The sequence below is a fragment of the Ischnura elegans genome, chromosome X (genome assembly GCF_921293095.1).
Source record: "Ischnura elegans chromosome X, ioIscEleg1.1, whole genome shotgun sequence".
In the NCBI taxonomy this organism is placed as follows: Eukaryota; Metazoa; Arthropoda; class Insecta; order Odonata; family Coenagrionidae; genus Ischnura; species Ischnura elegans.
The window spans coordinates 83,484,428-83,509,375 of NC_060259.1; the positions used below are offsets into that span (position 1 = coordinate 83,484,428).

Sequence of the window (24,948 nt, forward strand, 5' to 3'; positions counted from 1 at the left end):
GATGGACTTTAGATCATATTCAATTCCTGAAATACAGTTTTCGCTTACCTAATTTTAGTAGAAATATAGAGCGAACCACTAATATAATGTTTAAACGTACTATAATGGTTGAAAACTCATATAAGATGCTGTCCCCTCTGATGATATATTGCTGGTGCTGGCAGAATACATCAAACATGGTGGTTTATATCTTAGTCTCGACGTGAAATTCAGACTACCCCAGCCAATCGCGGAGACAAAACTGACTCATATTCACAGAACGTTGGATTGCAGCTGTAGTATCGTTTTAGTTTACAAGTACAATCAGCACTGAAGAATTGAAAAGTAATGCATTCGGATGCTTAGCTAAGATTCATCATACACATATATATTATTAAATAAAGGTCTTTTTGTGTGATTCCGTACCTATATGCTCCGTTTATACTGCACCTACAATGATAAATGAGGTATCACTTAAAGGTTTAATCACCACCTTCTGACGAAAAATGCAATGTAAAATTTCACTATTTACCCATAAATTTGACTTTACAGTTTTGATTTTTCTAAGTTGATTACTCGTTCGCGGTATATCCACTCTGCACTTTTTTTAATTTTAAACTACAAAAAAAAAGTTTAAAAAACGTCAAATCCATAACTAATCCAAGGAAGCTTAAAATTAGGAGTCAAAAATATTACAAATAAATTGTCAGTGTAAGTGCGAAATTTTTGCATTCGTTGCAATTACAATTTTTGCATTGTTTTAAAATATAAATATTTTCATTATTGCGGAATGTATGCATGGAATGAATGGATACTTATTAATCGCACTTTTGTGAATTTTGCGCATTTTTGTGATCAGCGATATTGGTAAATTTACCTTTATTCGCGTCATCGTGTATTGTCTGAGTTATGTAGCGTAAATAGGCTTAATAATCATCAAATACTACTTCACTTGCATTTCGCGGTGTTCCCTGCTTCCCAATTGATGCAAAGGCCCTCTTTTCCCAAAGATCTCTTAGGACGAATTCGCCCAATTACTCGGTGGGATGAAAAAGAAAACTTATTGATGTTATACCCTATCGTGAATATAAAACCAAGAAGACCTTAAGATCTCACCACACACTGTAATGACACACCTTTAAATCATCATTGCGTCAGGTCGAGGGCATATTCGAGTATTTCAGGAATTTTTTATTTTTATAACCAATTTGAAATAATATGCCCGTTTCGTTGTATTTTGGAACATCTTTCTGGCACTATCATTAAATTTATAGTATTAGCTTTTCATGTTGATCAATAAGATCAATTATAAGGCTTTTAAAGATTCTATAGGAGTTAAATATTGTTTTTAGTCATAGTTACGAGCATACGTTTTGTAAAACAATCTCAACCCCCCTGTTAACTAAGCAATTTAATAAACAAAATTCACATATATTCACATATATACACACTCTTTAGAAATATAAAATCCATTTCTCTCTGTTATTTCACCAATTACAAATTTTTGTGGATTAAATGGTTGAAAACACGATCTTTCGTTGTAACGTAAAAAACAGATTGTAGTATTTCAGTGATAATTGAATCGTGAATATTCCCCATATTTTTGCAGTTTTCTTGGTGGCCCAGAGCAGCTTTCCTTTGTATGATAACTTAGCGCAATTTATGCAGATTTTACAAGCATGTACAATCGGACAATTAGTGTATTCTACCCATATGTAGTCACTTTTACGGACAGCACGTAGAGGCAGGGAATGTGAAAATTCAGGCGATTTGGCTGCCACCGTTAAGGAGAAGGTATTGGTGTTAACGACGAGAGCATACACAATTGACTGCTATCATGTATATTTTAGCGAAGTCCATCATTTCTTGATAATACGTACGTAACTTTGAAGACGCTGTAAATATTACTCGGCTGCCCCGTACGAGAGAAGGAGAGATCTCTGTACTCTACGTGAGCTTACATTCTGCCTGCAAATGCAATCCTTCTGATGTAAATGAAATCCATCAAATCCGAAGGCGTTTATACTTTACCTTGTTTTAGAAAAACTCGACTATTCTCTCTAAGACATCGGCGTGAACTACATGACCTTAAATTATACAAGGGACTGCTTTCTTGCAAATGTAAATGAATTTCATCATCGCCTGAAAAAACGTAGGTAACTTTGAAGGTGTTGTAAAAATTACTTGTTGGCCTCGTATGAGAAGGATTTATATCTGTACTTTACGTGAGCTTAAAACGTGCCAATTACTGCAATCTTCGTTACATATGTAAATATCCCTATCCTAAATAAATCCTCATTAGGACTTCCATTTCTCTTTGAATATTCTCCTCCATTGTTTCAGAGTTATCACTTTCACACAAACGTTTTGTTCACCTTAAGCATTGAAAATTGATTAAAATTTTGCATAGAAAATGCGAACCTTTCTTCCCCATTATGAAAATTTTCTATATTGATAATATATTCGTTGAATTATTAAGGTAGGCACTAATGTTCGCTTCAGATGAGGGCAGCAGTTTTAATTACTAATTAGTTATGCTATAATAATCATGTGTTCGTTTTTTTTAGTTAAGGGTATTATAACATTATTCGTTACACCTGAATTATGAAAAATATTCGCGCACATATGCAATTAGTTTATAATTTTTAAATTATTGCGATAGAAAATTGATCAAATGGAACGGTGGTACTGACAAATAATTGAAAGTGAAACTGATGTCATAAAAGTCATTTTTACATTCCGCTTTGTTGAATCCTATACGAGAATAAATTGAAATTTAGGGACATATGCTGGTATGTTACCTTTTGAGTGACGGAATTAATGTTAAAATAAATTGTATCAAACAAAAAATTATTCTGTAATTTTCATAATCTAACAACAGTAATAGTATTCCATTTAATCCAAAAGAAAAATAATCAACCCTTGGAAAATGTTCCATCGAATATGTTTTAAATATAGAAAACCTCTGTGAAAAAAAACGTATGGGAAAGGTAATCTAGTTCGCTCGTAAATATTGAATGTGCTACCACGTTATGCAACAACTTTACCCGAATATAAAATGATGTTTTTAGCTGTAGCAAATCGTTTTGCCATAACAGTTGGTAATATAAGATAAAATATTTATGCCATCTCATAGTTAAACCATTAAGACATGCAAAATGAATCACTTATATAGTTTCAGGACCGCTCTCCTGGAGCACAGATATTTCATAAGTAACCCCGGCTTGTACACCATGTGAAAGAGCAGTGATACCCGGGCCAGTGCTACCTTTTATCTCAAGCGAAGTTCGCCTAGATATATTTTTATTTAGCTCCTGATCATTCATATGTGGTTTATTGCTTTATGAAAAAATGGAATTTCGTGACAAGTGTTGGTATGCTAAGAACGGTATTTATAAAATAGGAATCAATGTTAAAATTACATGAGTAAAACAAAGACCTATGCTCAAATTTTGTAAGCTAGTCACAGTAAAAGTCACTCACATAGACATACGCGGAAATATGTTCCATCGGCAAGTTCACAAGTTGAATAAGTGAGCTTTTGCGAGTGTTTGTTTTATTGTACTTTATGTTTAAACTGTTGAGTTTCTCCCCATTATCATAACTTCCAACTTCCCAAGCCCCTCAAAACCCTTCTTTTCCCGCCTTTTTCCCCAGCAAAATGTATAAGAAGTTGGAATTTAGTTAGGAAAAGAAATCACCCTACGTGTGCTTAAATTCTGCCTGCGACTGCAATACTTGCGATGTAAATGAAACCCATAAACCATAAAACTTTAATACTATACCTTGATTTAGACAAACTCGAGTAAACCCAAATGATATCGGTGTACACTACATGAGCTAAAATAATACAAGCAACTGCTCTCCAGTAAATGTAAATGAATTCCACCATCCCCTAAAAATACGTAGGTAACTCTGAAGGTGTTGTTAAAAGTACTTGGCTGCCACGTGAACGCGGGAATTTGTTCCTTTACCAAATCCCCTAGTTAAGTGAGCGATCTTGTGCGAGTGCTTGTTTGGAAATTAGTTTTTTCCAAGCATCGATAAAATCATTCCCAAGGGATAGGGATTTGGCTAACCTGTTCAGTCCAGGAGCGTTGACGGATTAAGAAAGTGGAGCCTAGAGCATGATTGGAAGCTCTTAAAAAAAAGGACACAGTAACATGATCAATTTCGGATTTCGAGAACGTAATCAACAGCTAATTTTAATTGCGACATTTAGAGAAGAAAATGAAGGATTGAGCTAAACCTAGCAAAGATGTTAGCCAGTTCTCATGCTAAAATATTTAATGTATCTTTAGCAATATTATGTCTTTGGATATTCAACAAGGAACTGTGTTTCTCATACTTTTTAAAGTTCTCCGTCACAGGATCTAAAGTGAAATCACTGATTAACAGAGGACTCTGATTCTGCCTGCGATTCCGAGTGTTTCATACACTTTCGCGCATATTATAACATCGATTTATGAAAAAACCGGTTGTGCTAGTGTAATAATATAATAGGTAGCTATCGCTACCCCCATCGATTTCCTTGGACGTAGGAACAATTTTTAATAATTAAGTATGGCAACAGTTGACTGTAGCATAACTTTAATCCATTTTTTTACATTCAACCTTCCAAATGAAAAAGAGAGCAAAATAAATATAATGGAAACATTTTGGCTGGAATTAGACTAATTAAGATGAAAAGCCGGTTGTTACCGAATAGTTGCGAGTTTTGACAAACAAATTTCTGAACTATTTAAGTCATATCATGAGGACACATTTGTTCGCTTGGTAGCCAAGTGGTGCACAAGAGAGCGGAAGAAAGATTCTTGGCTCTCTCACAAGATGAAATGGCATAAAACAGCAGAAGGACTTAATTTCATGATGAGGCACTTACTCTTTTGAGCCACTTTGCAAACTGCAGCTCCTTGGACTCGCCTTTCCACTCGGTCGTTAAGGTCACTCATCTTGAGAATGAATATTTTGTGCTTTTTCTTTAGTATTTATCTTTCTTCGAGATTTCTTTCATGAGGGTCAAAGGCTCTACTATATTTTTCCATGATCTTAGTTCCAATACGAATACGGTAATTATAACTAAAATTTTCCACTTAGTGTGCCACCCGAGTGGTAGAAGTGACCTCCATCTGAAATATAAAGGTGCTCGATATCACTAGTAATTTATTTATTCCTTAATGCATGTCTCTGAATTTTCATGGATTTAAAACCGCTTCATAGGCAGATTTCTTTCATGAGTAGTTAGCTTAATTCGCCTTTGCATGAATGTGGAAGTATATTTTTTAAGTATCCGTGATATTTTTAAGACAGTATGGTGTGAAGGTGGGAATTCCCTTGCATGCTGCATGCTTGTGATTAGTCACCTCCTGCCACATACCCTAGAGGTGGCTCGCAGTGCATTATGAAGACGTAGATGTATCACAAGGTGAGGATGCATAGTGGGTGAAGTGCTCGGTATATGCTCATGGTACAAATGTTCTATTTTTTGTGGTATAAGTCAACGAATGACGTGAAATAAACTGGCCTTCTAAACTCAATGCGAGCGTTTTTCAATTAAATCGCTGAGTATTGGCTACTCTCCTGGATGACACCAACCTCAAAGTGGAAATAATAAGTCATATGAAAGGTGCGAAACTTAACCATACTTTTAATCTAAAATAAATAAATATTTCCCGAGTAAATTGACCGTTTATGTAACTTTTTAGAAAGATTCAATTCCATGATTTGCAAACTCAATGGTAGTGCCATTGACTAAAATTAATGCTATTTTATATTAAATTCCTTTTTTGTGGTAACTCCGTGTCACCCAACTGAACGCACTGGATACCATCCGAGTGATAATGGCACAATGTTAATCCTATTTCATAGATAAATGTTTGATGCCCTAACAACATGTATAATTCCGTCACTATGAGCATACCAATGGCATCAGCTCTATTCAATCCCTTAAGAGTACTCTTTCTTTTGGCGAGTTGAAAAGGCGGGTTTTTCACTGAGGAGTCAGGTGGGCCAAACTCAATAAGGGCCGCAACGGACAGAGCACAATCGAGCTGCACCTCTAATAAACTAAACGTCGTAAACGTCGATGACGCACATCCACATGTACCTGTTACCCTGAAAACCACCTATAGAGGTGTTTGGTACAGGGTAAACGTGTTAGCAACATGCACCGGAGGATTAAAATTTATTTCCACGAACATTCACTACGCACCATGTACACTACATATGATACATAAGCTACATATCCTACTTATGAAAGCGTTCCTCCTGTGAAGAGGAGGAGGGAAATCAGGAGGCAATTCATTCCCACTTATAGTAATAAGTTTTCTAAGATTCTTTCTATCATTTCCTATTTATTTCCAGTGATAAATCATGAGGTATTAATCATAGGTTGGAATTCGCTACTTTTTTTACGTTGTGACAGTTTCAAATTTTGAATAGTTATGTTAGCAACATACAAAACATGCTGTTGGGACTACTGGGAAAATTCACGACCGTACATTAGGGAATACATAAGTAATTAAGCTGTAATATCAGTAAACTAACCTATTTTTAAGTCCTAACGCTGCCGTTATAGTCTCTCATCGGTTGCAGAAAAAAGGACAATCTAAATCTCTATGATATAGCAGCATGTCGATTTTTACTCTTCAAAAAAGGCAAAAAGAAATAACCAACAAAGGTGAAGAACTGCACGTCAGAACATTTATTTCTCATTTTAGAAAATTCAACTCACAAATAACTAAAATGATTGTTAGCCCGTTTCTGGAAAATTGTCTACTTTTTGTGGTATGAGTCAACGAATAGTGTAAAAGAAACTGGCCTTCCAATCTCAATGCGAGCATTAGAGAAAACGTTCTGCTTGAGACGGTGAAGGTATTTAGGCACATTCCTTTTACGCTCGCCTTTATTAATCCAATGGAACGTTTTGACGAAACATCAAATTATTTCTTCTCAATGACCCGTAGCCAAACAGCTACACTTGGTGGTATCGAAGCCATAATATTTTGTTTAATTTCTACGAGTGGCCGTAATGTAAATGAGTAACCTTCAATATAAGCATATTTTTGGACATAAAACGTTACAGTGCCATTTCCTGATTACTTATATGATACTTTAATGTGATTTACGGACAGTAGGCGTCCATATTGACTTTCCATTTTGCTCCTGTGACTTATCAGGAGTGCATTTATTTCTATCAGCCTCAGCAGCATATTTGTGAAAATGCTACTGCAAAAATGAGTGCAAATTTTCCTCAAGGTGTTCATATGCCCAGAAATGGATATAAAAATGTGGCAACGCTGGGTGTAATTGGGTTAATTGCATCTCCCGAATCCGATTGTTACTATTGCTCACTAGTATACAGTTAAGTAATGCGAATTACCGAATTTTATACAGGGTCAGCGAAAAAGTGGATAAGTATTCGAGAGAGGCGACAAGCAGCATATTTATAACTTAAAGCAGCACAGTATAACTTTCAATTACTTGCCCGTAACGCCATTGCATTCGATCAAATTATATCGTAATAATTTGAAAAGTATACCATCATTACATATTTATGCGTATGTATTGTTCATATTTCAGGTTGTAGATAAGAATAAGTTTTAAATTTTCTAGGAGACAAAAACACATGCAAATGATTTATTTTATCGCATAATTAAAATGTAAATTAAACCAATGCCCTCGGCTGAAGGGAATATATTTGAGACGATGAAAATATTTAAACAAATATAAGACCAATATTGTCGGCGAGATAAATTAAAAATGGGGAATGTGTTTCACATTTTCTCTATAAAACTATCATCGCTTAAAAATGATTGAAGTGAAAAAGTCATTTGCTTTTTAAAGAGATAACACTGCAATAATAGAAGAGCATATTCAAAGGTAAATGGGAGTCGATCTATGTCTTTCTAATGCAGAGTACATTGTTAAGTCTTACGGTTTGATAGATTTCATTTACATTACAAGAAAACAGTCGCAGGAAGAATGTAAGCTCACGTAGATTACAGAGATACCTCTACATACACGTGGCAGCCGAGTAATCTTTACAACACCTAAAAAGTTACCTACGTGTTTTCGAGCGACTATGGAATCCGTTTACATTTAAAAGAGAGCAGTCACTTGCACAAGCTCACGTAGTTTACACCGATACCTCCTCTTCACCCATGGTAGCCAACGCGCCTGAATTTTCACATTCCCTGCTCTACATGCTGTCTGTAAAAGTGAATGCTTATGGGTAGATTACACTAGTAGTCCGATTGTAAATTTTTGTAAAAAGTGCATAAAATAATATTAATGCAAAGAGAATCTGCTCAGGGCCAACAAGAAAACTTTAAAATCATGAATCAATTCCGGATTCAATGATTACTGTAACACCACATTCTTTATTTCATATGTTTCTACGAAGGGTCGTAGCGTTTTTTCAACGATTTAATCCACACAAATTTAAAATTGGCAAAAACGCAGAGGGAAAAAATTTCTTAATTCAAACTAATAAAACATTTTAATATTTTTGGACAACATTAAATGATGCCCTAAGACTGAAAGTTATTTTTACACTTTTCAGATCCTAATTGGAAAAATATTTCTACTAGTTGCAATTGGATGTGCGAGGAGAAAATAAAAATATAAATGCATGCATCAAAGGAAAAGAGATTTTTAACTTACAGGCCACTGAGTAATTAATCCTAAAAATATTTCTTTATATTGAACATATTATTGATCAAGCATTATTTTGAATATCCCATTTCTCATTTCATTGAGGGCATTTTTTTTCTCTCCTTTTACTTTTAGAAATCTTATGATCCTATGTGATAAATGTTTGTTCCCAGATGGTGACGCGAAGCAAGGCAGAGTGAACGACAATTACCCAAGATCTGTTGTACCTAGCTACCCTCTGTACGCAGCTCGACGGGGAAGAGTGTCAATTTTTTCCAGACGTAAAAAACTACAAAGCAGTCAATACCTGCGCTCCGTAATCGTAGACTCATATGTTACCCCTATTTATGAAGGGAGGGAGGCATTGACGTAGAAATATGGTGACACCTTCTACCCTCTCGGTAAAGCCGAGTAACGTCTACACCATGTAGCGTGTGCGTGATCCTTTACAACAAAAGGGATTAAAATACATGCGATATTTAATGAGACTCTCTCCCTGTATGGCGACGAAGGCTAACGTTTCCCCGCACGCTGCTTGTAGCCGACTACAACTGGAAACACCCTTCCGATGGATTTTTGCGTGTAAAATATTAGGGCGTGTAAAATTCCAGAGCGTGTAAAGCATGCGAGGAGAACAGGAATCTAGAGGAGGTTAGATATTCACAAATTCGTCACTCTTTCACGCTATATAAATATCATTTACACCTAGTTACGTCTATCTCCAAAATTTAAGAACATTGTACGTGTAGAAAAAACTCAATTTTGCATCATTTTCTCCGTGTGTAGCCAAAAATATTTCTCAACGGGCAATTTTGGACGTGTATCATTTCCCAGACGCTTTAAGTCAAGCCCGCCAATGCATGCAGCGGGGGTGTTGCGACTATTGCTCCGTCGGAGGGGAAGGCGTCGTGGCTTTTCAGGCGTCTGCCACCCAAGATGTGGCGTAACATCCCAGACGATGACCGAACTACTAGGCTACCAAGACGAGTGAGAAGGTATCACTGCACCTCCGTTTCTCCGCAGTCTACGAATGTCACTAAATGTATATGCGGGAGATATGACTGTGCACGGAACAATGAAACAGGATTTTATCGCCTCACAGGTGTTCAAAAATTTTAGATAGGTTTTTAGAACAGTTAAATTTAATTTCCGTTTCCAAAAGGTATTGCATTTATGAAAACATTTTTCAAAGTTATGCATATAATATTATGGTGTATTCTTCCGTATTTAAAACTTGCGCATAGTTTTATTTTCGAAAGGTCACCAATGGTGCTCACATTTAGCTTAGAGAGGGGTTAAGTTATCAAACGTTTAAATTTATTCTTCATTGAGATTAACTAAAAGCAATTAATCTGATTGTTAGCTGAAACAATTAATTTAAACATTTGAGAAAAGCTATTTTTGGTGAATTGTATGCATTACAATGTAAATTTCGGATAGATTTTGTATTCCTATAGAATTATGCTCATCATAGCCTAACATTAAGTGCTCATTGGATAAAAAGTCAGATATCCGGTTGGACATGCTACTAAACTTAGGTCGTGGACTTGGTGCTGTATTCGGATGCAAGGGTGAGGTGTGTTTGTTTGTGGTGGCAATATACCACTGTTATTGGGGTTAGGGGTCAGCCTAATGGCTGTCGTATCACAAAAGAAGCATCAAGCGTTTTCAAATTGCTTGCCGCATTGGCACGCATTATTTTGCATGATTGAAGAGATAACCTGTGCCGGGCACAGTGTGCCCATTAAACTCTGCGTTTTCAAACCTTAAATGAGCAATTCCAAAGATGATATGAAATTATCAAAATATAAAATAAACTTATATTTTTTGCATGGTAATATACAATTTTCTACCCACGGTAAATCTCTTACAATTTTTTTGCCATAATAAAACGCCATTAAATTAACTACGAAGATTAAAAATATTCACGCAATGCCCGCAAAAAAAACCTTCACGTATGAATGAAAGCACACGGAGATATATATATCAAGCACGTAAGTAACAACAACGTAAATAGGTAGAAATTTATGAAATGTATTACTGAAATGAAGAAAACCCGTATGCTCAGCATAGCCGTGCCGCCTAGACGCTTAAAGCTATGTTAACGATTCGTTTTCGCTCGATATTCCTAGGTAAAAAAATGCATCCGTCTGGTAAAAATGAGATACATCCTTCCCTTAGAGAAAGAGATAAGAGGCAGCTTCATCCGTTTATCCTCTTCTTATCTGCAATTTATAACTCATCAATTGAATTTGAGCCAATTAGAACTGCCGTAGACATACCAAACAGCAATACACTAGATATTAAATTAATAATACCTGTATATGAGATATTTATGTCATGCCTTCACAGATTAACGGATTATATCATCATTACATTCATAGACCTCTAATTTAGTTGAGTTACACCTAACGAGGCATATACCTCGCAAATCAATGTAAACATAATATATTCCAATTTCAATTTAATACGCTGGCATTCATTCATCCTAAAAAAAATTCCTTTTACTCAATGAAAAAATTATTTTACAAATACGATTGAAACTCATTTCTCATACCTATCTATCATATTTGTCTTCAATAAATCATGGAAAATAAAATATATGTTTTCTCTGAGATGAATCAATTAAATGTGCTGCTAGGATTAGATTGTATGATGCTAAATTAATTAAATAAAAATTAATTGCTCATAGAACGAATGGTTCGTGAATACTGTGCCGAAGAAATTGGCCATTGGGGCAATTTGATAGAAATATTAAAAACTTATATATTTTAAAGCTTTTGGTTTTTCTCTTTTTATTCGAACATCAAATTGTATTACAGAGTAGTAGCCGTGGTCATCGGCTTCTTTAAAAGCATGAAATTTTAATGTGACAGTCATTTACAACGATCAATTATTCCTCCGACAATTGAGGGGTGACTCATGAAAATAAAAACAGACGACCTCGGATAGGAATGAAAACAATCGAAATGTTAGGCTCTACATCTTTCAAAATATTTTTGTTTATAGCTTCGACAAATTGAATCGAAAATAAGCATTAAACTGTATACGGTTTGCAATGGGTAGCAAAGAAGTCATCTCAGACATTACGAGTAACCTCAGTCAGTTCCAAAACAAAGGTAGCATGGAAAGTTTAAAAATCATAATCACCAAACAGCAAAGAATATGCCAGGTAAGAAAACATGAAAACACATTTTTTAATGTAATGCCATTATACATTTACAGCAATCATGTTGTAATTTTCACACACCCTCGTAAATTACACTGGGCAACGCTATACGTCACATATTTTACATATGTGGCGTAATACCTAGAACCAATGAAGTGAGTTTTTATAGCATATAGTTTTCCTGATTAGAATCAAAGTGGTAATCAATCACCTCAGAAATGTGGAAAATCTTTATAAATCTCAGCGATTGGTATTCGGTCTCCCTGACATTTCATGCAAAAAACTAAAACCCCCTTGGGCCCCTTCTAAACCCTCAAATTATTAACTTTCGTTTTTTTAATGGAGATGGGGAGAATAATATAAATAGGAGGTTAAATAGATTGGTTGGGGCGTATGTCTGAACCGATCATCTTCAAAAAATTGGATATTATTACTTCCACTGAAATCCGGTGTATTCTATACAGAATTCGCTAACGATATGCAATACACTTCGCAAATGATTTTAACCTCGGAATTTAACTTTTTGCTCTTCCATTCTACCAAACTCACTTAACGCTGCTACATGCGCAGTCTCATTACTAAAAGGCTAAATAGATTACAGAAAGTACAACATGATACTTAAATCAATGTACACCGGATGAAATCTACATTCGAAGGAGCATAACAAAGTAGCTCACGAAATCTGATTTGGAGAGACTGTTCCCATTTACATACATCACAGTTAACGATAAAGTATACTCCATTGATATTTTTATAGATTGCTTACGGAATAGAGGGGTTAAGTGGTTCCTCAGTTCCTTCACTTTATTGCTGAATAGCTGGTTCCTAAATTCCTTCAACTGCACAACTGAATATTCAGCAATGCAGGAAAAAGTTTCCAGGGGATTAAAAGCTCCATGGGAGAATCTAAAGAACCATTGACATTCAATATCTTCCCTTTTTAACTCATACGTAATGATAAAAGGATAGATTATAAATGAAAGTATTACGCCATGAAATGACAAAAAATGAATGATCTGGCATGCTACACCGATTTTATTGTTTACATCGATGTGAAAAGTAATTTGTCAATAGTGCTTTTGTATCGGATTTAGACAGCATGCCCCTACTAAATATCAATTGCAGCACAGAATAATTTATAAGCAATTATAAGACATATTCTTACCCATGTGAATATTTTCACTAAAACATTCTTAGGTGATACATAAATTGGAAGGATTGAGTCGCAACTTGGTGAAGAGAAGGCGAGAGAAATTTGTGGAAGACAAGACGGGATGGTGAAAAGCAATTATTTCCTCCGTATTTGCCAAATGTTACGACACCTTTCCCGGGAGGGCTCAGTGGTTTTCGGCGATATCTTGGGCGCCAATGCGGGTAAACTGCATCCACTTTCATTAGGGGGAAAGGTGCTAGGTTGGCGGTGGGAATAATTTAATTTTAGTTTAGTGATTCTCTCAGAGTAGGTGGCGACGGACAACTACTCACTGACTCGTACACCTGTTCATCACTGAGAATCAGGAGAGGATAGGAAAAAGGACAGGGTGTGAAAGAAAAAAAATTGAAGGAGGTGGAATGAAATGAAAAAACTCGGGCTGTCTCCGACCTCGAATGCCGCAAATTCAAACGACAAAGTGTGACTCGAAAAATCCCGACACCGACTTCCACCAAAAGAGAGACCTGCTCCCTGCAGGAATCTTAAATATGGAAGTAAAGAAACAATTTATAAGAACCTACATTTAGAGTGTACTCCTATACGGTAGTGAGGCATGGAAAATGACCGCACTAGAGAAATAAAGGATAGAGGCCTTCGAAATGTGGTGCAACAGAAGAATGATGGAGATCAAATGGATTGACCGAGTTAGTAACGAGGAAGTCCTTAGAAGAGTAGGAGAAAGAAGAGGTCTCATGAAATCCTTAATAAGAAGACGGAACAACCTTATAGGCCACATCTTGAGACATGATGGCCTGTTGAAGACAATCGGGGAGGGACAGGTAGAAGGCAACAGTGGCGCAGTGAGAAATTTTTAAGTTTAATCCTTTTTACTTATTTCAATCAGTATTACTTATAAAATGGTATTATGTTAATCAAATATCCCTCAGAAAGCCGTAAAACTCGCCATTATGAACCATTAATCTTAAAATTATTTTGAAGGAGGGCCCCCGCAACTCCTGCGTACCCTAGTGGGTATGCAATACCCCCACACCCGTATGTATTCGTTGCGCCTAAAACCCCCCCTAGCCTTAATTCCTAGCTGCGCCTCTGGAAGGAAAGAACGGAAAAGGAGGACCTAGAACAAAATATATGGAACAAGTAAAGAGGGATGTGAAAGAGAAGAAATACGTAGGTGTGAAGAGATTAGCTGATAGAAGAACTGAGTGGAGAGCTGCGTCAAACCAATCCTAGGATTGTTGACCAGTGATAACCGACTGTCTACCGGACGTGTCCCTACGTCATTCAGGGGCTGGCAACCTCCCTTCTCCCCCTCCAGAAGCGGCCTCTGCGGCAGTCTACTGAATAAAAAAATACATTGGGTACTCCCTAGCGCCAGCATAAAAACGCCGCAATGTATAATGTTCTGCACCAAAAGGTTCCACCGGAGAGAACCGACACTCGACAATAGAATACTAAGTGCAGTATCAAATCATCTGTCAAAGAGATTTTGGGCGTCCGAACCGATTTGTAACCCAAACGTCCGTCAGTAGACTCTTTGGTTCCTTGCTTGATACTTTACCCACTACACCACCGGAACGCTTGGCCCTTAGTCAGTTTCAATCCCCAATTTGTCGGCTGTCTTTACACACCAAGAGAGTAAACTCCATTTTAAGCAATACGTGGGCAGGGAATACTTAGGATAATTTGAGTTGGGGCTTTTACGCGTTGTCATACTGCGACGAATATAATTAGCTTCCCCGGCACAAGGGGTTAGAAAATTCCCAGTCGTATGAGAGTATTGTGAGGCAAAACTCTGTAAATTAGATATCTTCAAGTTGTTCTGGAAATGGCCACTTTCAGACGCCAATGAGCTTAATGGGCGTTAATATTTCCCGATATCGTCCTTGATATCGTCCTTCGAAATAATTATTGAATCATCAGGATAAAAGGATAAAAAATTCATGCGGATCCTTACATATCGAAAGTTAGAGGCTGAAAGTTAAGAATAAAATTAAGAAGAAAGAAATATAAGTTAAGAATGATAAATATGTTAAGCATCCGGCCGGCAACTGGGAGGTTCTGGGTTCGAATCCCAGTAAGCCGCATTTTTACCCTCTGATTTTCTAGCTTTCTGCATCTGCCACAGCACCCTTGTCCTCGTCCTTTTTCTATTATATGTTCCTATACCTTTCTTTCCTTACCTATGTATTTATTTGTACATATGAGTAATAATTCCACCCGACCCCGTGAATTTTGATGAAATATGTAAGAATTTCCATAAGAAAAAATTCAAATCGAACCACACCTAGTACCATGAGCCTCGGTATAATTGCCATGAGAATTCAAGGACCTGGATAGTGGTCTGCGCATTGGCCCGGAAATCCAAAGGTCCGTGGTCCTATTCACGAATTTTTTTCTCATTGCAATTCTTTTATATTTGTGCATATGTTAAGAATAAAAGAAAAATGACAAGAAAACCGTCTCTTCACCTCTGGTTCATCCATTTTCGCAATTATCACTATTCGATAAAAATCTGAATGCAAACTTTCGGGTATGCAAGAAAAGAAAAGAGTAAAACGTATTATCACTAAACAACCATTGACTTATAATTTCCCCAACGGATATATCATTGCGATATGTACTATACCTTTTATTTCCTTTCGCCCCCGAAATTGTGCAAAGAGATGATGATCGAATTATCGTGATTTTTGTGGAAGTGGATTGCCAAGAGGTGACAAGACGCATTTCTCCTAAAATGTATTTAATGCGGGTCTTTATTAAGATAAAATTAGATAAAATAATAGTCAGTGGATGTTTCATTGCTATTATAATACTCCATTTTTCTTTTGCACTCCAGAAATTGTACATCGAGGTAATGATTGAATCATCGTTATCTGAGTGAAATTGAATACACCAGTGGTTAGAATACGCTTTTACCGTCTTTTTTTTACTTAATATCCGTCTTTTAACAGTGGAACGTTGGGGAAATATTAGCGAGCGAATGTTTCACTGCATAATGTGCTACCTTCTTCCTCTTGCACTCTATAAATAGTACATTGAGATAATGAACGAATCGTATATGTTAGAGTTGTAATGGATGACGAGAGGTGGAAACACGCATTTATCGTTATTTTTTTATTAATCCGCGCCTTTTAACTTACCTGAGCAAATTCCCTATCCTCTAATTGCTTCCCCTCCCAATAATATCTATGAGCAAGGGGACTTAATAGAGGAGGCCCAATTCCATCCCATAGAAGGTTGATTTCCGTTGCCACATAGATCGTATTTTAATCAGTTTTCAAATACATCCACAGCGCGGCGATGAGTGGATTGCGATCCATTTTTTCCAATATTTTGCATTACAACGTTTGTAATTGCGGAGAATAGCATTGAAAATTAGGGATCGGGTTGGTGTGGTGGCTAGAGTGTTGACTTCCCACCCGGCGGGCTCGAGTTCAAATCCCGGCAGTGGCAGAAAATTTTCAGAGACTGCCCGATCCCTGCTTGAATGTTGTGTGTAGGACATTTCAAGCGCAACACTCCGTCCGTCGGATGAGACGTTAAGCCGTGGTCCCCTTGGCGCCTTTCGTTCAGAGCAGGCTAATGCCGACGCCGGGTTTCTCTCCACCCTTCCTTCCGTACCCATCCCTCATGGCGCAAATGACCTCAGCTGTAGGTCGCCTCCTCCAAATACCATACCATATCAGCATGGAAAATTATGAATTTGAAGACTAAATCCTGAAGATAAAGTTTGGCTAACGCCACAAATTGACCCTTATTTCCTCGTCAAACTCGAATCACTTGGTCCGTCAGCGACGCGAGTGGCGACTTTCGTAAACTCATTATAACACACGGTGGGTGACAACATGTTCAGTGGCCGACTTGAGGATTCTCATTTGTAATATTCGTGTTTATGGGTGTTTAGACGGAAGTGGCCTCGATGTCCAGCAAAATGAAGTCACAGGTTTATAAAGTTTTCCAGCCAAGGATGGCAAGTGAAACGAAACGAAACTTTTTCGTTTCGACCCAGAGGGAAACAAAAATGCGAGGCCTACGTTTAGTTTCGTTCTCGCACGAAATTAAAATCACCAAGGAGTTTAGTTCGACCCGGGACGAAACTTTACTCCTGGAAACGAAATTAAATTAATCAAAACTCCGCTGCTCATAGTTAATTTTCGATCCCAGAAGCTGAGTGGTGGGGATAAAAGGGAATAGTTTCGACCCATTACGTTTGACATACGTGTAGAGAGGCTAAAACAATGAGCTTAAAATTCAAATGGCCGGTTTGTGTTCACCGCTCTCCTGTTAGTGATAAAAATATGAGTGCCTTAAGCATATAATGGCGGTAGGCTGAACCTCTACTTCATTCAACCGTACTTCGTACGCGGTGTGTGGGTCGAAACTAAACTGTTCGAAGGTGAAGCACGTGGTCCCTCCGGTTCGAAACATTATCTGCGTTTCGTTTCGTCCCAGAGTTTTAGTTAAGTTTTGACCTGATGCAGTTTTGACTCCGATTTCGTTTCGACCCCGAGTATAGCTCCCCGGGTTTAAACTCATTTCGTTTCGTTTCTACATTCCGCTCCCGGGAACGAAACTACTGAAATTTTATTGGTTTAGACCAGTGGTTCCCGACCTTTTCCTGTTTGAGGCACCCTTGGAAAGCCTTTCAAAAGTTCCCGGCACCCTTATAAGGAAATAGATATTTAAAATCTCCGTAACTTTTTTATTATTATTTATTTATTTGTTTCATTTCGAGAGTTTGCATGCAACAACACCTTATACCTAGTCCTAGATGATATGAGAATACTGTTTACACTGATTCTGCCTAAATAAAAAAAATTGTATTACGATACAAATATGTAATGTGAAATTTTGGCGGCACCCTCAAAAGATCTCACGGCACCCCTTAGGGCCGCGGCACACCGGTTGGGAACCACTGGTTTAGACTATCGTTTTGTTTCACTTGCCATCCCTGGTTCCATAAAGTTTATATTACAATAAAAAATTTTTCCTCCCACAGAATTAAAATTATCAGTGAAAATCATGAATATAATTGTGAATAGTAGGTTTCTGAAAAAGAAAAAGTAGAAGGAAATTATGAAAAAAATTACCGTTGGTGGGAGTCGAACATAGAATTCATAATGGTATTCCAGTACTTTCACTACTGGACCAGTATTTCAAGTACAATACGGGGGCTAATACGTATTTTTTGAAGGGACTACATTGCACTCATAAATGTTTACCTGCGTCTTTTTAATTATTAGATATGAAATTAAGCTTAATATTAATTAACTGAGCTTGATTTTGAGCAATAAACGATTAAATTCAACACGTAGTGCATCTCTTGCGTGGTAATACGTATGTTTACCTGTATCCTACTGACTGGAACGCCTCTATTTATTGCGACTGTTAGGAATAAATGGGACCATGGGAGTGGACAATCCTGTGTAGAGTATTTATTCCTGGTTCCAACCGCTCCTCTAGAGAATTTGTTACTAGGGGTGGAAGGAGGGTCAAACGGGGACGCTAAGGGCATACTAATCGACCATGATCCACTGAAAAATCCCAATAACGATTTCTTGAAATTAATTTCCTTCCAAGCACCGTACATAAATGTTTTAGACTCCAGCAATGGTAGTTAAATGTATTTGGAGAGTAAGTCACATCATCTGACTTCGAAAACGGAGATGAACAAGTGCAACGAGACCACATATCTCTAGTGTATGATACCGATGCAGAAAAGCAACCTGTGGTAGAAGAGCAGCTCCATGTCATTTGGTTGGATGTGAACGAAACTAAAACGCCCATCACCCTCTCCAACGTAGGGTGTGTTCGTGAGGGAACCGAAGATAACGGAGCAAATAAGCAAAAAAAAAAGACTTGACAGAATTCATGACCTATTTTTGGTGATGGAGGAAACCAATGCGTTATATAGACCATAAGAAATATAAAATGGTTAAAAAGAAACATAAATACCCACGGAATTGTACCCCACCCCAATAAGGGCGGCATATTGTCCCCAGTAACAAACGCGCCTCACCCTTCCATCCGCATAGAGCACCTATCCTACGACCGAAGTTTGGTGGCTTATCCAACCAGATATCTGGAATTGTATGCACCTAGCGTTCAATATAAAGCTATCCTACAATACTATGGGAAAGCGAACTATTGCCGAAATTTACTTACTAAATTTGGATTCCATTTACCAAAACTGCTTTCATCAACCTTTTAAGTTATTTGCTTCACCCAGCCGATTAAGTCGGTGGGGTAAAGTCCTCGCTTAGCACACCCTAGGTCGTGGGTTCGAATCCCGCCTAGGTAGGTGATCCCTACCCAGGGCATGGATATCTGTGTCGTACTTTGTTAATGTTGGAAACCCTCGTTGTAAAAGGCCGTTGTGAGCTGATTACGGAAAAGTTTGTAATAAATAAATACAGATAGTTGTTTTCAGTTAATTTTTTGTATTAATTTTGAACATTTTAAAAGTTCACCTATCCTAAAGCTAAATCTATTGAAATTGGGTGAAACCTCGAGAAAAAATATGCGTAAAAATTAATTACATGCCACATTATTACAAAATGTTTTCACAGAAGCAATCGCTTCCGAGAATATGGAAAATTAATTTTGATTAATTTTTATCCTTTCTTTAATTTTTGAACAGCTGTAAGGATATAAAATCCTATTTCATTGTTCCGTGCACAGTCATGTTTCCTACATGTACATCTAGTTACATTCGAAGGCTGCGGAGAAACGGAGATGCAATGATACCTTCTCAGTCGTCTTCGTAGCCTAGTAATTCGGTCATCGTCTGGGATGCTACGCCACAACTTGGGTGGTAGGCGATGAAAAAGGCGTGACGCCTTCCCCTCCGACGGAGCAATAGTCGCAACATCCCCGCTACATGCATTGGCGGGCTTGATTTAAATCGTCTGGGAAGTAATAGACGCCCAAAATTGCTCGGTGATAAATATTTTTGGCTAAACACGAAGTAAATTACACAACATAGAGTTTTTCTACACACACACGATATTCTTAAATTTTGGGGATGGACGTAACTTGGTGTAAACGATATTCGTCTAGTATGAAAGAGTACTGACTTTGTGAAAATCACACCTCCCATAGATTCATGTTCTCCTCGCATGCTTTACACGCCCTGGCATTTTACACGCCCTAATATTTTACACACGAAAATCCACCAGAAGGGAGTTTCAAGTTGTAGTCGGCTACATGCAGCGTGCGTGAAAAAGTTAGTCTTCGTCGCTAGACAGGTGAGAGAGTCTCATTAAATATCGCATGTTTTTTTATTCCCTTTTGTTGTAAAGGATCACGCAACAAGCTACATGGTGTAGACGTTACTCGGCTTTACCGGGAGGATAGAAGGTGTCACCATATTTCTACGTCAATGCCTTCCTCCCTTCATAAATAGGGGTAACATATGAGTCTACGATTACGGAGCGCAGGTATTGACTGCTTTGTAGTTTTTTTTGTACGTCTGGAAAAAATTGACACTCTTCCCCGTCGAGCTGCGTACAGAGGGTAGCTAGGTACAATAGACCTTAGGGAAATGTCGTTCACTCTGAATAGCTTTGCGACACCATTTGGGAACAAACGCTTATGAGATAGGATCATAAGATTTCTAATAGTAAAAGGAGAGAAAAAAAATTGCCCTTAATGAAATGAGAAATGGTAAATTCAAGATAAAGCTTTCTTAATAAGATATTTAAAACGTCTAATTCCAGGTATATAATATGTCATATACTTAAAACATTTAATTTATTTCTTTCGAGTTAATTGCTCAGGGGCTAGTAAGTTAGCAATATCTTTTCCTTCGATGCATGCGGTTAGAATCATATTTTTCTCTTCGCTTCTTCCTTTACTACTTGTAGAAACTTTATTCCATTAAATATTTGAAAAATCAAGAAATAAGTTTTAGTCTTAGGGCATTATTTAAAAAATGTTTTACAAAATTCTTCATAATGTGTGTTAAGAAATTTATTTCCCTCTGCGATTTCGCCCATTGCAAATTTTTGTGAGTAAAATCGTTGAAAACACGCAATGATCATTCGTAGTAACATAAAAAAATAAAGAATATAGTGTTCCAGTAATCATTGAATCGTAAATTGATCGCATAATTTTCAACTTTTCTTGGTGACCCTGAGCAGCTTCCCTTTGCATGGAAACACAGTGTAATTTTTGCACATTTTACAAAAATTTACAATCGGATAACTAGTGTATTCAACCCGTAAGCGTTCACTATTACCGACAACATGTAGAGGCAGGGAATATGAAATTTCAGGCGATTTGGCTATTACGGATGAAGAGAAGGTATCGATGTAAACTACATGAGGTTATACAAGTGACCGCTCTCTTTTAAATGTATTCCATCATCTCCTGAAAATACGGAGGTAATATTTTATGTGTCGTAAAAATTATTCGGCGTCTACGTATATGTATAAGGTATCATTGTATTCTACGTGAGCTTACATCCTGCATGCGACTGCAATTCTTTTGATGTAAATGAAATTAAGCCGTAACACTCTATAATATGCCATGGATTACAAAAACTCGAATACTCGTTATAAAACACGGGTGTAAACTACGTGAGCTTAAATTATACAAGGGACTGCTTTCTTGCAATTGTAAGAGAATTCTGTAACCGCCTGAAAATACGTACGTAACATTTGAGGTATTGTAAAAAGTACTTTGCGCAACGTATAGGATAAAGGTATCTTTATATTCTCCGTGAGCGTGCATTCTGTCTGCGACTGCAATTCTTGTGATATAAATGAAATCCATCAAACCGTAAGAATTTACATACAATATGTCCTGGATTAGAGAACACACAAGGAATTCCATTTGCCTTTGAATATACTCCTCAATTATTTAAGTATCATCTCTTTTAAGCCTTTTTTACTTCAAGCACTGAAAAGTTAAAATCTGGTGCGAACAATTACTAACATTTTTAGACCTTCAAAGATGGTCTAAAACTCATGAGTGTTTCCGTAATCTCTGATAATATGTATTGCTCATGCTGGCTGATTACATCAAGCCTGATGGTTTTTATCTTAATTTTGACGTGTAATTTAGTGTGTCCTAGCCAATTACGGATGCAAAATTTACTCACGCTCGCGGGATCTTCATTGTAGCTGCAGTTTCCTTCTAACTCTTCCAATCAGCATGAGATAATTGAAAAGTAATTCATTCGGATTCTTGGCAAAGAATTTTAAAATATTATTTTTTTATCATTTTGGAAAGTATGCATGGAAGGGACGGATATTTATTATTTATACCTCTGTTAAGTGTGCGCATTTTGTGATCACCGATACTGGAATTTTACAAACATTTACAATCTGACTGCTAGTGTATTTTACCCGTAAGCGCTCACTTTTACAGACGACATGTAGAGGCAGGGTATGCGAAATTTCAGGTGATTTGGCTACCACGGTTGAGGAGAAGGTATAGGTGTAAACTACGTGAGGTTATACAAGTGACTTATTTTTTAGGTGTTGTAAAGATTATTCGGCTGCCACGTATATGTAGAAGGTATTTCTGTACTCGAGGTGACCTTATATTGTGCCTGCGTCTGCAATCCCCGTGATTCAAATGAAGTCCATCAAATCATATAGAAAAACTCAAATATTCGCTATAAGATATCGTTGTAAACTACACGAGCTTAAATTTTGCAAGCAATGCTTTCTTGTAAATGTAAATGAATTCCGTCATCGCCTGAAAATAGGTATGTAACTTTGAAGGTGTTGTAAAAAGTACTTGGCTGCCACGTATAAGAAGGAGGTATATCTGCATTCTACGTGAGCTTACATCCTGCCTCCCACTATAATTCTTACAGGGGCGCAGCTAGGAATTAAGGCTAGGAGGGGAGGTATGGGCTCAACTAATGCTGAGAGGGTTGGAGGGAATGGAATACCTGCCAGGGTAAGCTGGAGGTGCTGTGACCCCCAGAGAACTTTTAAGATAAATGGTTCAAAATAGTAAGTTATGCGGCTTTCTGATGGATATTATATTAATCCTTAATCCACAAGTAATATTAATTCAATCAAGTAAAATGGATCAAACTTAAATATTATATAATAGTAATAATAATAGGTACACATTTTAAAGAGTTTTGAAGAAAAATTATCGTATAGCCTTAAATTAATTCAGGTAATATTTATTTAAGATCACTTACATATTGTTTTGAAATGAAACAGTTTTTAGAACTACTTAATCACTAAAAACTACTACAAACAGACCAAATAGGTTCCGTGAAAACCCTTAACACTCCACCTTTCCTTCCCCACCTACATACTCCACCTCCCCCCCATTCCTACTGGCCCCTGACTTGACGCTGCTACCCAATCCCCCCTTCACCTTCCCACCCCTACCACCCAATCCTTGACGCTGTTAACCATTCCCTCCAACCTCTCCTCCTCCCCTTCATCGCTCTTGACAACTATATGCGTGGAAATAATACTATTACAAGTGCCTGATGGTGATACTATGTAATCGAAACCGGTCGTAGTAATTAATAAATTGTGGAACCTGCCATTGTCTTTCCTTTCTGATATATCATGAAGGAGTTCCACCATCTATATCTACATAATACCCTGCGAGCCACCTCTAGGGTGTTTGGCAGGGGGTAATCAATCACCAGCATGCAATTAGACTCCTCTTATTGATCGTGGAAAAAAGACATTCATGAATCTGTATGTTCTACAGTCTATCTCGCTTATTTTATTTATATGATGTGATCTTCCGTAGTATGTTGGCGTCCGTAAAATATGGCTAACTTCGGTAGAAAAGACACCGCTCTTGAATTTATCTAGAAGGTTTAGTCTACTTTTCAATCTACGGTCCGACAGAGATACCCATCCGAGTTTATCTAAGAGGTCAGTCACACTAACAAGACTATCGTAACGACCTTTCACATACCTGGCAGCTCTTCTTCGCACGCGTTCTAACGTTGTTATTAAGCCTTTTTCATGATGGTCGCAAACACTGGCAGCGTATTCTAAATGGGGTCTAACGAGGGAAAAGTAGCTAATTTCTCTCACTAAGTCGTCGCACTTTCCTAATATTCTTTTAACACAACCCATTTTACGATTAGATTGACCGGTTATTTCCCGAATATGTTTATTCCACGATGATTATGTTTCGCCTGACACGGTTGAATGCATCAATAAACAAATTAATGAATTAACTCAGCCAGTAAAAGTTAACTCAGCATTCATTGGTCATTGGATAGGTTGATGGTAGGACTTACCAGAACTGGTTGGATGATAATGGTGGTGGTAGCGATGGTAAGTTTCGACAACGGCGTCCTTGGTGCGTTACGGCGTCTACTCCTCCGGCTTACACTCCGCTTGGACTCTGTGCGCCTCTCTGGTCGCGGATTACTCGGGACTTCTTTCTAGAGCGCGACAGCCAGTTTCTGTTCACCTGCGCAGACCCTTCCGTGTCTATGGCGCTCGCGATCTCCTCTCCGCTTCTTGATGAACACAAAGCACGACCAACTTGCTAGCGTTCCACCTTATATCTCAGGCATGCCTGTGGTGTCTTTTTACATTTCCATTCATTAATGGGGTTGCATTCAACGTATTGACACGATGGAACGCTTGATTTCTAAAACTTCGCCACGGAGCCAGAAAGAAAAAACACCGTCGGCCCAACGTGTGCGTTGACGTGAGCTTCCTCAGTGCATTCCACTACCCTTAATTCCGCTGGGGCATTATTCATTGTGTTTGACCCCCGTTTGGTTAGCCCGGTCACATCAGCGTCAATCCTCGTCGGCTTTTGGTGCCACTAAGGCAATGGATGGAGGTTGTCTCAATTGCCAAACCTCCAAGTTTATACCGACCCGGCTCCATCGTTAAAATGGGAAATGTGGGCGTCTACGTAATATTAAAAACGATAATGCAGTCCCAGACAGAAAATTTTGACCGCCAAAAAGCCGAAATTTTTCAAATCTCTAATTGAGGCAGAATTGGTAATGCCT

The 24,948-nt window shown here is 37.6% G+C and overlaps 1 protein-coding gene and 1 long non-coding RNA gene across 2 annotated transcripts in view; one reads left to right on the top strand and one right to left on the bottom strand.

Annotated features, from left to right (window-relative positions):
* The window catches only part of LOC124170523 (fatty acyl-CoA hydrolase precursor, medium chain), a 159,648-nt gene extending 135,228 nt beyond the window's left edge, over positions 1-24,420 (bottom strand). The window contains exon 1 of the mRNA XM_046549298.1: positions 24,217-24,420. The gene's annotated coding sequence lies outside the window, so the exon portion shown is untranslated. The remainder of the gene's footprint in view (positions 1-24,216) is intronic.
* Positions 1-24,948, top strand: part of LOC124170525 — a 208,585-nt gene that overhangs the window by 37,618 nt on the left and 146,019 nt on the right. The gene's annotated exons all lie outside the window — the stretch shown is intronic.